This window comes from Mauremys reevesii, linkage group 2 (genome assembly GCF_016161935.1).
Source record: "Mauremys reevesii isolate NIE-2019 linkage group 2, ASM1616193v1, whole genome shotgun sequence".
NCBI classification, from domain to species: domain Eukaryota; kingdom Metazoa; phylum Chordata; order Testudines; family Geoemydidae; genus Mauremys; species Mauremys reevesii.
Genome location: NC_052624.1, coordinates 185656688 through 185675351, shown reverse-complemented (window position 1 = coordinate 185675351; position 18664 = coordinate 185656688). Strand labels below are relative to the sequence as shown.

General features: G+C 43.6%; 1 protein-coding gene across 6 annotated transcripts in view; it reads left to right on the top strand.

Annotated features, from left to right (window-relative positions):
- The window catches only part of ATP9B (ATPase phospholipid transporting 9B (putative)), a 301811-nt gene that overhangs the window by 217176 nt on the left and 65971 nt on the right, over positions 1-18664 (top strand). The gene's annotated exons all lie outside the window — the stretch shown is intronic.

Here is an 18664-nt window from a genome sequence, read left to right as displayed (position 1 = left end):
AAACTTTAAACAGAAAAAAAAATATAAATTCAGCAATTAAGCAGGTTATCATTTATGGTCATATGTCTTTGGAAAAGGGCACATAGATAAAACATGAAGGTGAATAGAGTAGAGGAGACAGGTCGTTGACCAACACTGAAGGAGCCATCCAGTCTTTTCACTGACCCCTATTGATATACGGTGGTGGAACTTATGGGAGATGTCAGCATTTCACTGTATCTTTAGGTTCCCTGCTACGTCAGAGGAGCATTAAAACATATTGTAGATTTCTGTGGAGTCATTGTGAGCATTTAAGCATTTGCTCTAAATAAAATCCTTGTTCATTCTTCCTCTCTTTTTGCAAGATCTTCTCAACACCTGTGTTCAAGTGTATGTTGCCATTACTGAGGCCATTATCAGTTAACTACATAGAGAGAAAATCGGCATATAAGTGAGTCTCCACCACAGTTATATTGCTATTCAATAGTAATGTCAAGCTCATAGCTGAAGTTCTGGTGTCTCATATCAAGATCTTAAGTGAATGACATTCACCTAGGTTTTGAAAGTGTTAAAAGCCTTCCATTCAGTAGCCTGTCTTTTGGATCATGTCCCTCCTGGCTAGTGAAGGGCAGGGGGCAAGAACTGGGTTCACTTTTGGTGAAGACCATATCACTGCTACTTGAAACTTGAAGAAGTTGCTAAAGTAAAGTTTTGGTGCTGCTTTTACTGAAGAGACCATCATTTCATGCTTACAACTTGACTGGCTGTTGTCCAGTATCTATTCTTCAAACACTGGTTATGTTTATAGAGAAGTTTGTGTTGCGTAAACTAAATACATCTGAATGCCTCAAATCTTTTTGATCCTTGCGAATCTAGGTTCAGACCAGGATGTAGCTCAGGTGGCTTTTGTCCTCTTGACCATTCTTTTGATCCTGAAGTGATGTTCACTAATATGTAAAGTCCAGTGTGAGTGGATAGATCTGTTCTTGAGAGACTCTGTTGTTTTGTTGCTGGTTTGGAGCAATTGCTCATCATCCCAAATGGTGCTGTCCTGGAATCCCATAGGGTTCCATCTTGTCTAATTATGGTTGATGATCATGTGGCAGCAGTATCCAGGAATGCCTTTTTTTATCTCTGGTTTGTCGGGGAGTGGTACTAGTTTCCTTCGGATGCAGACCTTGTTTCATAATGTATGCCTTTGTCACTTCCAGATTAGACTTCTGTATAGAGTTGTACCTTATGCTGGCAGGGCATTCTGTGAAGTACTCTTGACTTTGTCGCACTCTTGAACTCCTTGCTTCAAAATAGCTTGAACCTGTCAGACTTCAAGGCACATTACAAAGCCCATCTGTTTATTCCAGCTTTTGAGGTGGGAGAGCATGGTAAGGGTTGATATTTATTTTTGAACTGGGAGATGTTATTTGGGATAGATTTTATTTCTAATTGGTTATTCTCATGTTTTGGGGTGAACGGATGACTCTGGTTTCATTTTCATATGATTTTATTTTTAGTGTGAACCTATTGTGTTATCTTGCTTATGCATAAAGATCATGCAGGCTTAATTCATTGAAGACAGTATGCAGCTATTTTTAAAGAGGACTAGCAATCTCCTCTATTTAGTCTAAATGAAAAAATTAAAATAACTTTCATTATGTAGCACACAAGGCATTTAGATGGGTTGAGTGATCCTGCCTCTTGTCAATCCTCATCAAATTTCGTTTGGAAGATTTTTAAATGGTTGCCAGCTCAGTATGTAAGACCAATTGCCAACATTCTACTGAATGGAGGTTTTCTGCAGTCCAGTTCACTCTAACCATTGAGCCATTGTCAGCCACCATTAGAAATTTTGAGAGGAAGATGATTTCTAGGTACCTAATATATCAAATATACTGGCATTGAATTAGGATTGTTTTCTGATTTTTATTTCAAATTCTGCAAGTTCCTCTTAAGAACCTGCGCTTCATGCTCTATGCCATCCTTCCTTAGTTGCTGGCAGTCCATGTGTTGTAGAGCTAGGAAATGCCATTGGGAGTCCGGAGCAGCTCCTGTCCTATTATGATTTCCCCAATGGCAGTAGGTAGTACTGGTTGTTATCAGCTATACTACACAGTGTCTATAATATGGTGGCCTTAAACCCCATTAGCCCATAACAACAAACAACCTCTGCAGATGCTGCTCAAGGGCTGCCCGTCTTCCCTTTTCTTTATTTTTGATTTTTCCTACAATATAACCTGTTTCTCCAGCAAATATCTCCATGGTTTGGCAATGGCAAGATGCCGCACTTGACTCCAGTTTAATTAATGTCCTGTTAAAGTGCATCAAAATTCTTTTGCAAGAAATTGGACATAACCATTGAAGATGCTATGGAACTAAGTAAGCTTCAGCTACCTAGTCAGAGAGAGGTAAATTTAAGAATGCCTGGAAACTGCTGTGGGAACATCTCCTTTATTTTGTATGATTTTATTATGTCACATTTTATTCATCTCTTGACATTAAATAGTCTGTCCTTACAATCTCTCCTGATATGAGATTAAGATGACCAGAACTGGAAAAAGTTTTCTAGGAGAGAATATACCAATTAGTATATTATATGCAATTTTCAATATTTTCTGTCCTGTTCTTTATAACATACATCCTCACATTTTGCTTGAGTTCTAATGGCCACTGTACACTGAGACTAGGTTTTTCACAGAGCTGTCCACAATGATGTCTTTGTCTTCTCTGGGTACAGAGCCCAGCAATATATGTGAGTAGCTTGCATTTTTCACTCCAATGTGCATAAACTTTGGATTTATCAACATGGAATTTCATCTTCCACTGTATTATCCATTGAAATAACTTGGTTAGGTCTCAAGAGGTTCCTTGGTCTTCTTTAGCCTAAGTACTTTTGTCATCCGAAAACTTTGCCACCTAACTGCACACACTGTTTCCCAGACAATCATAAATATATCAAACAGCACAGATCCTAACACAGTCTTTAGTAACCTGGCATTTACCTTTTGTCATGATTAAATTGGACCTTATATTCCTACTGCTGCTTGACATTTAGCCACTTTCAAATCCATAACAATTTTGTCTCACCCCATGACTACTCAGTTTCTTTAGTAACTTCTTGTGAGGTAGTATTGAAAGTTTAACCAATAGTTACTTCACTGGTTTATTGATTAAAACAATTAATATAATAGACATCATTTTCTTTGGAAAGAAACTTTGCTGTTCAGACCTTATCATATCATGATCTTTCTTGTATTTTATTCTATTTTTTTTATTTCTGTTCCCTGGCCCCATCAAGTTGACTTTTGGGTAGCCTTTGTGATATTGGAATAGCAGAACTTGGGAAAAGATTATCTGGAAGTGTGATCATTACTCAGCAATAGAAGGACAAATAGCAACCTAGAGTTGTGGAATAGCTCCAAATGTGTTTGGTCCATGACTGGCATATAGATTATTCAATATAAGCGCGGATAAAACCTTTCAATATCCATTTGTTATATGTAAGCACTGATTCTGCCTTTTGTAATTTAAAAAACTTTGTACTTATGCTGTACCTCATTTGGACTGATCAGTGGCACATATCACCAAGGTTAGACTAATTCTTTTAGTCTTTTAAATTCATTTTATAGTTAGATTAATTTAATTTAGGTATTTCCATTATTCGTACCATAGGGCTTTAGTTGCCCTTTTGTCTGGGGTTGAGACAAAAGGGCAACACACACTTCCTTCCACACACTTTCAGTTGCAAATTCTGGAAGGAGAGTGTAGTGGGGTGGTCACCCTGCTGAGGGCCAGAGGAGTTAAAAACAGCCCTGGGAGGGGGCTGTGGCTGGAGAAAGCAGCTTTTAGGCTGGGCTGATTGGGGGAAGTGGCTGTAGTTGAGGCCACGCCCCAAACAGACTCAGCTGGGCCTATAAAGGCAGAGAAGCCAGGGGCAGACAGTTAGCCTCTCTCTGTCTATAGAGGGAGAAGGGCCTGGCTGCAGGGAGCTAGAGACACGGTACCTGAATGGAGCAGGGCTGGAGAAAGGCAGAGGAGCTGGGGAGCTCCAGCCTGGAAAAGCCCTAGGATGCGACCTAGCAGAAGGCAACAGGTACTGGGGGTTGCAGAGGGCAGCCCAGGGGTAGGCAAAGGCAACAGGTCCAAACCCAACCTTGCCAGTGATGAGTAGGCTGATACTGCAGTCTGCCCCAGGGCATGGGGGCTAGATGATGACTGGCAGTAACCTGGTACTGAGGTGAGGTGGGGTTAGTGGGTGGGGGGTTTCCCAGGGAGGGGAGACCCTGAGAGAAAGGGGTTACTGCCAGGGGGAAGCACCTCAGCTAACAGGGCACCAGAGTCTAGAGAGGGATACAGGGGGCCAAGTGGGAGTGGATCACCGGTGCCCAGAGGGCGCTCCGGGCTGGAAAAAGAGCTAATTCCCTGAGAGACCAGTAGGAGGCGCCACAGGGGTGAGTCCATATGTCTGCAAGAGATTCTAAAATTACAGAGAGCAGGGCATGTTTCTTAATTTCTTTCCACTATCAATTTGTAGTACTTTTTTGTGTTTATATTTCATTTGTTAGAGGAAATCACCACAGTCTGGGCATACATACAGTAAAAAACCCACCGAATTTAATATTACAACCATTAAGTAAGTTAGACTTGCCCTAATAAAAGGGGTATAAAATTGCCCTTCCCAACCAATCAGGCAAAAACTATAATATGTGTACCATATATATATTGAATAATGCCCTGAAGATGGATAAAGTGAAGTTTTGTCAGGCCAGTGGGGATTCCAGAGTTAAGGACCTTCCACAGCCCCTAGTATTCATCCCTAAGAACTGTTTATCAGCTTACTTATACTTCCATGATGATAACTTGATGCAGCTGTGGCGCAGTAAAGACTGACCAAATTGTTGGCACCACAGAATCTGGAGCTTCAGAGGTGGGACTGACTTCTTCAGAGTTTACCAGTCCTCAGAAGCCACTTTGAAGCATTTTCAGGTCAACACAGCCATGACTCAAACTTATATAAGAAAGTTCGTGCTCTGAGCGTGTGCTCCAAGAGTGGAGTCATGAGGCATAGAAGGTATTTCAAAACAGTGTTAAGTTGGCCTGTCATCTGGTCTCGGCAGCCTTCAGTGCAGCTGCTACCTCATGCTACCTGTAGGTGTGCATAATTACACTTGGATACTATTAAGAAGCTAGATGACCTACCATAAAATACACCCAAAAAAGTTTGAGGACCAGGTAGAGGCTGTTTTACAAAGAGATGTAAGTGACAAAGAGCCTGTAAACTCTGGGCTCAGTATTTCACTCCACCACCACCTTCTGCTATAGAAAGTGTAGTGTGAAATGCACCTTCTTAGAATTTAATAAGCTAGTGTTTGTATCACTGACTGGATTCAAAGTTGCCTGATATCCTTTGGGGGGAGGAGTTGGCCTCAACAGCAGCAGAAACTGAAGTGTCCTAAGCCCCCTTTCTTCAAGCACTAAAAGGCTCCAGAGTCTATAGCCATTCCATCAATGCCAGCAGCTTCACAGGACTTCAGAGGGAGATTTCTGGCATTTTACCCTCAAAGGCCTAATGGTCACCTCAGAGTACATGAGTCTTAACCATTGTTCAGTGTAGCAGAGAATCCTTCAGATTATGAATAACTGTCATTTCCTGTTAATTATGAGAATGCCCTTGAGAAGCTATATATCAGAAATCCACCCACTCCTAACAATCCTGAAATATCTGCTTCTGAGAAAAATAGGGGAAGGGGTTTTATTCCAGGTACTTTCTCATTCACAACATTCCAGGTAGCTCAGGCCTATACTAGAACTCAGTAATCTGTATGTGGTTAAAAAACAAACAAACCCTGGAGATACCCTGGGAACCAACCTGCCTCTCCTAGCGACTTAATTCAGTTTACTAAAAAGTCCATATCTAAAAGTGTGTCTGATTGTCCTACTGCTATGATCTAGCAAGTCTGCTGTTAAATTATATCATGGCTCATGCTCCCCATGGCAGAAGTGCTTCATATATATCATATGAGATATCAAGACAGAACACATGATGAGTTTATGTGGCATAAAGGGTTTATTGTCATAAGACTGAGATGTCCACATTACTTGTGAGAGGCTTTTCTACTCATGAGATAAGCAGGCCATCCCAATGAGTTTAAATGAACCTTTATATCACTCCATGTCATGTGTTCTGTATATTACATATGTTTTACAAAAAAAAATTATACAAAGGATTTAAGCAGTTATAACTAGTTTTGTATTTTCCCTTCTGTAGCCTAGGTCACTTAGGCCTGGTCTACACTGGGGGGGGGGGGTTTGAACTAAGGTACGCAAGTTCAGCTACGCGAATAGCATAGCTGAACTCGAACTACCTTAGTTCGAACTACTCACCTGTCCAGACGCCGCCACCGCCGTTCACGGTGGTGGAGTTCCGGAGTCGACGGGAGCGCGTTCGGAGTTCGATATATCGCGTCTAGATGAGACGCGATATATCGAACTCCGAGAAGTCGAACGCTACCCACCGACCCGGGCGGGTAGTATAGATGTAGCCTTAATTGCAGTACTGTGAAACTAACTGTGCAGTTCTTTGAGGGAGAGAAGAAATTAATAAAATCTCCTTTATACATACTTGAAGTATTGTAGCTATTCTATACATAAATATAACATTTTAAAGTCATGATATTTTTAAGGACTGTTCAGAGCTAAAGATATATGGCAAACTGACTGGATATAAATTCTAAGTGTGTTCCATTGCAAAGCTGGGAAGCTCCCCTTTCCAGGCATATAAAGTTTCAGTTCCTAACCCTACAGGGTTAGGAGACATCAAATCATAAAACTATCGCTGGTCCAGGGCCTGAATATTATCCATCCTGTACCAGTATTCTTGTACTGGTCATCTGCTCCAGTGTTTATTTTTTGTTTTTGAGACAACCTCTCTCTGCTGCAGTATTTGTTTTTGAAAGCTTTTCTGTTTGATATCTTTTACCTAATATCAATACAAATAATGCCTACTGTGGCTGAAATACACTAATTTTTTAATTTTGTTTACTTTGTACATTTAATAGCACAGTCTTTCATGATTTTACCTGCATAACAGGTCAGTAAGTTTCTGCTGTTCAGTGTACCTCTTTCACACAACAATGAAAGAAAGAAAAACCTTTTTTAAAATTAGGAAAATGTGACTGTAAGGCTGCATAAATTGTCAGGGGGACTCTGGGCAGGCGTAGTACCTAAAACTATTTTTAACTCATTCAAGCTAATTTGTTTAGATTTCAAATTGAAAATTAATTTAACTTAATTTGAGCTGTTCTAGCTCCTCTTGAACATGAAAACAGAAGTCATATACTACAGCAGCAGCAGCGGAATCACCCTGGAACAAATTGAGTTCTTGAGCGCAGGAAGCACAAGAGAATTATCATCCAGTTTTGTGAAATTATTGAAATATTTAAGAATGAATATTCAATAACAGTAAAATATTGAAACAATATTTTAATAAATTAGGCTACACCCATACTTAAATACCCACTATTTTGTAGCCTCGGAGGATTAGATATATTTTGACAGACTAGTACAAATACTTAAAGGAGCAAAGATCAGTTGAAAAATGTTCAGTTCTTGTAGTGGATTCAGTTATGCCAAAACAAAGGATTTTTCCCTGATACCTACTAGTAGCTTGATCCTGCCTTGGTAATTTTCCTCTGCAAGCCTCCTCTCCTATTTCTACCTCTTGCCCTCCCTGCCCCACCCCCTCCAGTTTAGTGGTTTTATTCTCATTTTCCCTGACCCTACCTTAGTTTCCATGGCTTTTTTTTTCCACATGCAATCAGATCTCTTTCCCCATGGTTTCTTTTCTCCCATTTTTGTTGTTTCTTTCCTCCATGTGTCTTTTCAACTTGTCTCTCCCCTTCTCCCTGCTTTTCTGCTTTCCCTTCCTTCCCTTACTTTTAATCTCCACTCCTGCCACTTCCCCCTTTTTGTCTACTCTCTCTCCATTTTTTCCCCTTAACCCTTCTCATTTGTCCTCTCAAATAAATGTTTTATTCTGCCATCCATTTTAGCCCGCCACCCTCTTACCAGGTCTGAGAATGTCTGAGTGGCAGCTCAGTTTGCCCCTCTCCTGCTGTCTCAGTGAACTCTGGTGCAGCCTCCACTGCACAATTCTCCTTCTGGCTCATCTGTAGCAAGAGGCACCAGCCAAAATTCCTGCTGTGCTTCATTAACTTAATGGGTAGGACCACACCAAGGCCTCAAACCAGGGCTTGGGAGATCTCTGCTGGCATTGTTGAGGGCCCTGATTGTGCTATCGGGATAGCGTCTAATTCTCACCATCCAAGTTCTCTGGCTTAGTTCAGATGCAGTGATCTCACTTTTGGGTTTTCCCTTTATCTTTAACCATAGTACTGCAATATTCCTGATAGTTTCCCATGTTCAGATATTGGGTGAGGATGCCTTGGGGAAACTGGTGGCCCTTATAGTTTGCTGGGTGTGGAATGAAAAGTTCAGATGTTAGTCACCTCTTACCTGCTCACAAAGAGGTGGGAAAGAGATGGATCCCCGTGTCATTGCCAAAAGCCTCAACTGACTCCTGAGTTCTAAAACTTTCCATGTCTTCCTAGGGGCTAAAATCTCCACCTCTGACGTCTTCTGTAGTGTATTGAAAACTAGGAGATGACAAAGTAAATTTATTAAATATTAAAATTAATAATATAAAATACCAGTCTGTTTGCATTATTTAAGTATCATATTTACCTACATTAAAAATGGAGATTTCATATTTATCTGCCAGAGAAACCCATAGGCTCACCACAGAATTTAGGCCACTTTATTTCAACCCATCCTTTGGGCTGCTGAAGAAAGAAGAGAGGATGAAAAAGGAAGAATTTATGCAGTATCCGGACTAGACAGGGGTAATGGGACAAACAGCAAAAGGAAAGGTAGCCCTGAATATAGGGGAAATCTGGTGAGAGATTTATTGGACTAAACTCAGAGGGGAATTGATGGACACTGTATTGCTTGGGACATTGAAAACAAGACTAGGGATATCACTAGAAAGTCCTTCAGTGTTAGGGGGTAGAATAAGTTCCCTAATAGCTGTTCTCCATCTCTTGGTTTTTCTGATTTAGCTTTGGTGTAAGATATCAGATAGGCTTTGGTACATAAAAATTTATTCCAACGTACACAGTTGCAAGAAATTGATCTTCAAAGTTCTTAATGAGATTAACTTATCTCAGTAATATGTCTCTCTAACATTTGCTACAAGAGATTGTTCTTTTCCTGTTATAACAGTCCTTTTAGAAGCAATGAATATCAGTAAAGCTTACAATTTCTCTCAATACATTTTAATATTTTGTTCCACTGTTCCTTTGGGTACTCTCCCATGTGATAAAATAACCTTTCCTGATAACAATCATTCATCTTTCCCTCGATTATATCTCCTTTCCTACCTCATCCTCAGATCTCAAAATCATTGTCCTTGTGTATTCTGATTTAGTTTTTCAAAGCAGTCTGGAAGACTGACATATTTTCTTTTAAAGTTAGTAGAAGTTGTGTCTAAATCTCCTAGACTGCTTTGAAAATTTCAGCCTCTGCCTCTCCTGTACTCTGGCTGTAACATTAATTTCCATTAGCTGGACTGTGTGTTCTGTCTTGCAGAGTCCAAAATCACACATGGACATGTCAATAACACATCAGCCTGTGTAATTCTGAAAACCAATGATCTCTTAGCCAACAAGTCAAAACCATGGGACATGTTAGGAAGGAAGCCTCAGTTGACTTTTTTTCTTTGAGGATGATTAACTACTAGACTTTCTCAGCTCACTACATCTGTCTCTGGGATAAACTTATTTTTCCTTGAGCATATCTAAGAAACCCTTAAAAAGGAGATCTGAGATCACCTTGCCATTCCTTGGTGATATTTCATCACTTCCTACTGCGTATATAACAGGGGTGGCCAAACCATGGCTTGCGAGCCACATGCAGCTCTTTTACAGTTAAAATGTGGCTTGAGGCACCCCCACATTCTCCACCTACCAGACTTGGCAGGGTGCGGGGGGGGGGGATCGGGACCTCTGCCTTGCAGCAAGGTGGTGCGGTAAGGGCTTGTACCCCAGCAGGTATGCCCCAGCTCTCGAACTTCTGAAGATTGTCGTATGCAACTTAGAGGGTCAGTAAGTTTGGCCACCCTTGGTATATAACCGTATCTAGTTAGGGATGTACAGTCTATTACCGTTCACTCTCATCCTAGACCAGAAGTTTGTGTCTTTCTGAAGAGGTTGAAAGTAAGGGGTTGATTTTTTTTCTGTAAGAGACCAGACTTCTTTATTTCAGTGCTTGCAGGGAACACTGAAACACCTGAAGGAAGTTAAATCAATTGCCCTTTCCCTGTTTTTCACTCCGTTTCCATACAGGAATCCAAGGCCCTTTTCCTCTCTGATCCTTGAAGTAAGTTTCACCAAGGGGCATCAACTGAAACCACAAATGTTATTTTCTAATGGAGTACAGTGCCACTGTGTGAAAAGAGCTCAGTAGTAGTAGTATCAATTATTTGTATTAGCACAGCACCTAGAAGCCTTAGTAATTGACCAGGACCCTATGGTGCTAGGCACTGTATAAACACAGAACCTGTTTCCTATCTTCTTTGAGAATCATCCATCCCATTTGCTTGGGGCAGAGAATTAACTCAAATCAGAGTGTGCTAGAGATCATTTAGAAAAGAAAAGCTATCCAGTTCACTTCCCTGCCTTCTGTATTCCAGAATAGTTCCATTTTGGTGACCTTAGGACACATTGGAATTCCTATTTGTTTTTCCTAGCTGTGAGCGATTGGGGGGATTCTGGTGTGAAATTTTAAAGAATTTAAAGATTATTTGAGCTGTTGGATTGTGTATGTTAAATGTTACATAAAGGGGGTTACTGAAGTAGTCTGTTTTTATAATTGTATTTTTAAAATGTGTCAAGGAGTGCTTAAAGCAGAAAAAAGGCACTCTTTTTTTAAAATGACGGCATGTACTTAATTTATGCAAACTTGTTCCCCGTCCCTTTTCAGAGATGCCTCTCAAGCAGCTTCTGAAAGAATATGCTGTGGTCCTGTTTGTCTTTATAAATGCCAAATAATGGTTGCACAACATCTCAGGCTCCTGGAAATCCATATATATCTATGCTTGTCCCTCTGGTTCTATAGAACCTCTGCACCAGTGATGTCCAGATTTTTCAAGCTCAGGGCCAAATATATTATTTAAGAAAGGGCAAGGGTCCTCAATTAATACTTGAAGGTAGATTCTCTGCTTTGTTCCATTCCCTTGTTCCACTCAGGTGGTGCAAAGGAAGTAGAAACCACCTGAAGTATCCTGCTGGGAATTCCCCTGGCATTTCAGCCTCTTCTTATGCCTCCCTCCTCACAGTTCCTGGTGCAAAGGCGGGGTGTTGGAGTGGGAAAGGGGAATGGATAGAGCACAGTGTGCTCTAGCTTATTCTTAGCTAGTGTGCAACATCTAGGGAACTGTTGCCAGCTGCTGCTAGTTAAAGCAGCCCCAGGCCATTCTTATCTATAGGAGGGCTGTAGCAGAGAATCAGGGAGCTGTAACTGGTGGGTGGATTTCAGCTTCTCCTATTTTTTCCCATCCTGGTCTTCCCATAGGTGGTTCACGGGAATAGGGGAGCTATCCTGTACTAGGCACTTCTGTAGGGTAAGGTCAAGCTCTTTTCTGTATCGCTTTGCCCACTTCCCTTACGGGAGCCAATGAAGCAACAAGCAACCAAAGGAAGAACTGCAGCAGGGGATGGGGACAGCAGCTGCTTAGAGTGCTTCCATTGGCTTCTCCCATCAAATTCTCCTGGGAATGTTTGGGAAGTGGTGGAAGGCAGTTGGGGAGGAGGCAGTGAGGAGCTGATTAAAAGTTTTCAGTTTAAACATCATGGGTGTGAGTCAGGGAAGACACTTCCATTTCATAATCAAATATAGACTTTCCTCTTATCACAGTCTCCCTCTAGAGCCACAGGTTTAACACCCTGGCTGTGCATTGCAAAGAAACCTGTCTCCCTGGTTACTTCCTCCACTTTTTAAATCAAAACTCCAATGCGTTCTAAGAACTTACTGGAAATTTTGTATTTTGCCATATTACTTTTCCAACAGTTGTCCTGGGTAGTTAGTCTCCCATTGCAATCAGGTTTTATGTTTTGAATTTTTCTTTTATTTGTTCTAAAAATGCCTCATCCACCTCCTCCTCCTGATTTTGGTGGTCTGTAGTAGACCATTACCATATCACCCCTACTTTTTTACTCCTTTTGTCTTAACCCAGAGACTTTCAACTGGTCTGCTTCTCATCTCCTTCTGGACCTCGGAACAATGCAACACCTGCTTTTTTAACCTGCCTTTCCTTCCTGAACAAGCAGTACCCCCCCCTATATAAATATTCCAATCATGAAACTGATCCTACCTAATCTCTGTGACACCAGTTGTAATTTAGCTTATGTACTAGTTCTTCCTGTTTATTCCCAATACTCCTAGCATGTGTGTAGAGACATCTAAGTCGTTGAGCATATTCCTCAGTTGATTTACTTCTTGTTGCTTGAAGCAGTGACCCTATTGTAATTTTTCATGTCCCCCCAGCATCTAGCCCTCCATTAAAGTCACTTTTTTATGCTTACCTGTAGGCTTTTGTCACCTGACACCTTTCAACTATTTTTGAACTGTTGAATTTAAGATAATTTTTGTCATATAATCAAGATTCTCTTACTGCATAAAAGTGTTTTAAAGGAAATATTAAAAGTAGTAGTATTTAAGAACCGAACATGTGGAACCTGTACAGCACCAAGCACAACATCTCTCTCTCTCTCTCTCTCTCTCTCTCAAAAATCTTTATCTAATGAGACTTTTCATTCAGGGTTACTTGTACCCTCTCTTGCCATGAAGATCAAGTAGAACAATTATTATTAAAAACAATTGTACAAAGCTTTTATCATGATTAGTATTTTGGTAGTGTCAACAATGTGCTAGGTGATGGCCACACACAGAGACGATGCAGTCCCTGCTAAGCATCAGAAGAAAGACCTGGGATTGGGATACGCTATACAAAATACACCTCTATCCCGAGATAACGCGACCTGATATAACACGAATTCGGATATAATGCGGTAAAGCAGTGCACCGGGGGGGGAGGGGGCTGTGCACTCCGGTGGATCAAAGCAAGTTCGATGTAACGTGGTTTCACCTATAACGCGGTAAGATTTTTTGGCTCCCGAGGGCAGCGTAGAGGTGTAAAAATAAACAAATAGCAGTACTTCTAATGAACCTATAATTGTTTCTTAAAAAAGAAAAATCTATTAGTCCTCTATTCTGTTGCCTGTCCTATTTGTTTAAACTAATTTTATTGTGGCTTAAGGAAGCTGGAAGTTATTGTTCCAGCTATTCTGGATAAATTTCCAACTGGAAGCCCTCCAGGTGATCAATATTCTACAAAATTGGCAAGGAAGGAACTAAGGAAATAGCAGAGAATTATCTTTGAGAGAAAAAAACCCAGTGTCCAGAAAAGCCTGTTTTTCCTTGTGGCCTGAGCCTTACGTAGTCTTTTGCTGAGCAAATTACGAAAGGAGTAGTGGATGAACATTTATTTCACTATGAAAATATGTGTATTGAAACTGCTGAATATCATACAACTCTGATTAAGCATGTCTGTTGTCTAGATGGCATGTAGCTATCTGTGAATTATTATCCCCTTAGGTGAGTCACAGTCGCTTGTGCATGAACAACATTCGTATCCATTACACTGTGATGTCAAGGGTACAGATGGGAAGCATTTGAAAGGTTTTTAGTACTTCTGCCATCTTGGTATTGCTGTAAGATGGCATGTTGGGAGTCTTAAGGGAATTGCTGGTATTCTGTCCCCAGCAGCACTTTTAAACTGACAGCACTGTATTAGTCTTAAATGAAGTCATAATTTGATCTTCAAGAGAAATAGGACTGAAATCAACTCTAGTTGACTGACTTGTCTGGGAAAGGATGTGAAATTCATTGGTTTTAAGATTGGGACACTAGTCATAATCTTGTATTCTGAAACGAAAGCTAGCTAGTGTTGATGGGACATTTACAGTGCCTTTTGTGAAGGGGAAGTCATGCTAACTTATATGTGTCTCCATATCACAAAATGAAAATAGCTTTTATAATCAACAAATGATGGAATCTTTGAAATTGTTTATAAAATGTATATAATTGTGCTGAATTATGCATCATTACATTTTAATCAATATTTTCAATACAGTAACTAAAATATATCTTTAACCACTTGCAATTTTTTTATAGTTCTTTGAAAGGCTAAGTAGACCTATTAATATATACTTGTATTGTGGTAGTGCCTAGTATCCCAGACATGGCATAGGGAACATGCAAAAAGACTGTTCCTACTACAAAGAGTTTATAATCTCAGGGTATGTCTACACTACAAGAGTAGTTCGATTTAACTTAGGTCGAATTTGTGGATTCGACCTTATGAAGTCGAATTTGTGTATCCACACTAAGGACACTAATTCGACTTTGTGAGTCCACACTAACGGGGCAAGCGTCGACATTGGAAGCGGTGCATTCTGGGCAGCTATCCCACAGTTCCCGCAGTCCCCGCTTCCCATTGGAATGCTGGGTAGAGCCCCCAATGCCTGCTGGGGGAAAAATGTGTCGAGGGTGGTTTTGGGTAACTGTCGTCATTCAACCGTCACTCCCGCCCTCCCTCCCTGAAAGCGCCTGCGGGCAATCTGTTCGCGCACTTTTCTGGTCAGTGACAGCACGGACGCCACAGCACTGCGAGCATGGAGCCCGCTGCGATCATCGCTGCACTTATGGCCGTTGTCAACTCCTCGCACCTTATCGTCCACCTCTTCCACAGTCAGCTGCTGAGAAATCGGGCGAGGAGGCTCTGGCAGCACGGTGAGGACATGAAGTGTCAGAGTGGCACAGACCTCTCACAAAGCACGGGATCCCGCGCCGCGGAGATCATGGTGGCAATGGGTCAAGTACATGCTGTGGAACGGCGATTCTGGGCCCGGGAAACAAGCACGGACTGGTGGGACTGCATAGTGCTGCAGGTCTGGGATGAATCACAGTGGCTGCGAAACTTCAGGATGCGTAAGGGCACTTTCCTTGAACTCTGTGACTTGCTGTACCTTGCCCTGAAGCGCCAGGACACCCGGATGCGAGCAGCCCTGAGTGTACAGAAGCGAGTGGCCATAGCCCTCTGGAAACTTGCAACGCCAGACAGTAGCGAACCACTTTGGCGTGGGCAAATCTACCGTGGGGGTTGCTGTGATGCAAGTAGCCAACGCAATCGTTGACCTACTGCTCACAAAGATAGTGACCCTGGGAAACGTCCAGGTCGTCATAGATGGCTTCGCCGCGATGGGATTCCCAAACTGCGGTGGGGCTATAGATGGGACTCACATCCCTATCCTGGGACCAGCCCACCAGGCCAGCCAGTATATTAACAGAAAGGGCTACTTTTCAATGGTGCTGCAAGCACTGGTGGACCATAGGGGATGTTTTACCAACATCTACGTCGGGTGGCCGGGCAAGGTTCATGACGCGCGTGTTTTCAGGAACTCTTGTCTGTTTAGACGCCTGCAGGAAGGTAGTTTCTTCCCGGACCACAAAATAACTGTTGGGGATGTGGAGATGCCTACAGTGATCCTCGGGGACCCAGCCTACCCGCTAATGCCCTGGCTCATGAAGCCCTATACAGGCGCCCTGGACAGTGACAAAGAACTCTTCAACTACTGGCTGAGCAAGTGCAGAATGGTGGTGGAGTGTGCTTTCGGACGTCTCAAGGGGAGATGGAGGAGCTTACTGACTCGCTCGGATCTCAGCGAAACCAATATCCCCATTGTTATTGCAGCTTGCTGTGTGCTCCACAATCTCTGTGAGAGCAAGGGGGAGACCTTTATGGCGGGATGGGAGGTTGAGGCAAATCGCCTGGCTGCTGATTACGCTCAGCCAGACACCCGTGCGATTAGAAGAGCCCAGCGGGAAGCGCTGTGCATCCGGGAGGCTTTGAAAGCTAGTTTCCTCAGAGCAGGTTTCTTTACAGAGAAGCTGAACCTGCCCTGTTTCAGTTACTGTTGACTTTTTTCTGCGGTTACATACCCCGTTCACCAGGTTTCCCCCCTTCCAACAGACGTTTAAAAATAAAGTTAATGGAACATTGTTAATTAACAAAGTTTTCTTTACTAATGAATTCGCGTTAAAGGGTTCAAACAGGGATGCAGACTGTGGTGGGTACGGTGTGCAGTGATGTACAGACCGCTTCTACACTCGAGGAATGACAGGCTCCTGCTCCTACAGCGGTCTCTGGGGGGAGGACGGTTACAGGAGGGTGTGCAGGAAGGGGTGGGTTTGCAGGAAGGGGTGAGGGGTGTGTGGGAAGGGTGAGTAGGTGTAGGGGGATGAGGGCTCTGGCTGGGGCTCAGGGCATCGGAGAGGCTCATGGCTAGGGTGGAAGGGCATGGTAAGGGCAGCCTGCCTTGCCATTTGTGGATGGCAGGCGCTAGGACCCTGGGGCAGCATACACCTCCCAGACTGACCTGGGGCAGCAGACACCTCCCAGCGTGACCCAGGTGCCTAGTGACTGCACTCTGTGTGTGACCTGCTGTTGATCCTGCCCCCATGTCTGTACCCTGGTAATGGTGGCTGTCCTATGCAATTAACAAACCCCTCCCCCCCTTCACACAAAGTCTTCTGCAAAGAAACATGACGGAAACAGTAATTAACAGCAAACTATTTTTAATACTCAACTACAGTTGGGGGATGAAACTGGGATTTGGGATTGGGTGAGCCAGGAAGGAAGCACTTCTCAAAATTTAGGGAATGAGAGCTGTTTGGTACATGAGCGCTCTGCTGGGGTGGAGTGACAGTTTTCACGGCCCCTAGCGCCCCTCCTTCTTGTTATTTTGGGTGAGGGGGGGACAGGACTTTGTGGCGGGGGAGGGCGGTTGCAGATACAGTGCAGGGGGGCTCTCTCCTCCTGCCTGCGGTCCTGCAGAACATCCACAAGGCGCCAGAGCGTGTCCGTTTGCTCCCTCATTAGGCCAAGCAGCGTTTGAGTCGCCTGCTGGTCTTCCTGCCGACACCTGTCCTCCCGTTCGCTGTGTGAGCGCTGGTACTGGGAGAGGGTCTCCCTCCACTGGCTCTGCTGGGCCGCCTCGGCTCTGGAGCAGGCCATCAGTTCAGCGAACATCTCGTCCCGAGTCTTTTTCTTTCGCCGCCTAATCTGCGCCAGCCTCTGTGAGGGGGATGCCGGGGCAGGTCGGGAAACAGCCGCAGCTGTGTGATGGGAAAAAGGAAGTGATTTCCTTGCAAAGATACATGTTTGCGAACACTGAACACAGTCTAGTCTGTCTCTGTGAACAAGACCATACACGGCACCTATCTCATGCGCTCTCAGGACAAGTTCGAATTTTTGGCCTTTGCTTTCATTGCCTGGGGTCTTGCACTGGAGATCAGACAGGCGGGGCAGGACAGCAGAATCCGTGTAGCAGCCAGGCATGGTAAGCCGTAAACTTTAGGCTGCTTAAAAGTTAATGTATAGCAGTGCCCTCCTGCTGCAGGCAATCCGGAAAGCATAAACTCTGACCCTGTTCCACCCCCTCGTGGCTGTCCAAGATCCCTGTATGCTTCCCCTCTGCAGCCTCCACCACGTGGCTGTTAAGCGACGCTTATTGTTATGCAAAGGAAAAGTGAAGCATTCCCAATAGTAACATTACACTAATTCCCCTAATTAGATGCAGCAGTCGCCGAGCGAGATCACCCTGAGGCGGGTCACTAAGACAGACAGAGAGCGCATGCTGCGTGAAACCCTGCACAAACCAGGGCCCTATGCTGCCATGCTCGTGGAGGCAATGCTCCCACAGTACCTGAGGATAGCCTGGCGCGGAAGAGTGTGCTTCCACGGAGCACCCAATAAGGCACCTCTCCCCAGGAACCTCCTGCGGAGGCTTTTCGAGTACCTCTACAAGAGCTTCATGGAACTCTCCCAAGAGGATTTCTGTTCTATCCCCATATGCATTGACCTTCTTTTCATATAGTTTTTATTCCTGTTTTTTAAAAAATAAATGTTTACATGTTTATAGCACTTACCGAGGGAGGGTTGGTAGGGGATCTCTGTGAGGGTGATGAAGAGATCCTGGCTGTCGGGGAAATCAGTATTGTAAGCGCTGTCGCCTGCCTCGTCCTCCACAAACCCTTCCTCATCTTCCCCATCCGCGAACATCGCCGAGAAACTGCCCGTTGACACTATCCCATCCTCAGAGTCCACGGTCACTGGTGGGGCAGTGGTGGCAGACCCACCAAGAATGGCATGCAGTGCCTCGTAGAACCGGCATGTCTGGGGCTGGGCTCCAGAGCGTCCATTTGCCGCTTTGATTTTTTGGTAGCCTTGTCTCAGGTCCTTCATTTTCACACGGCACTGTGTTGCATCCCGGCTGTATCCTCTGAGTGCCATGGCTTTGGAGACCTTCTTGTAGGTCTTGGCATTACGTTTGTTGGAGCGCAGCTCCGAAAGCACAGACTGATTGCCCCACACAGCGATCAGATCCAAGACTTCCCGGTTAGTCTTGGGGAAGTCTTGGGGAAGTGCTGGGACCCTCTTTCTACTCTGAGATTGCATGGACCCCTCTGCTGGAGAGCTCTGCATCGTTGCCGGTGCTGCTGAGCTCGCCCCGAT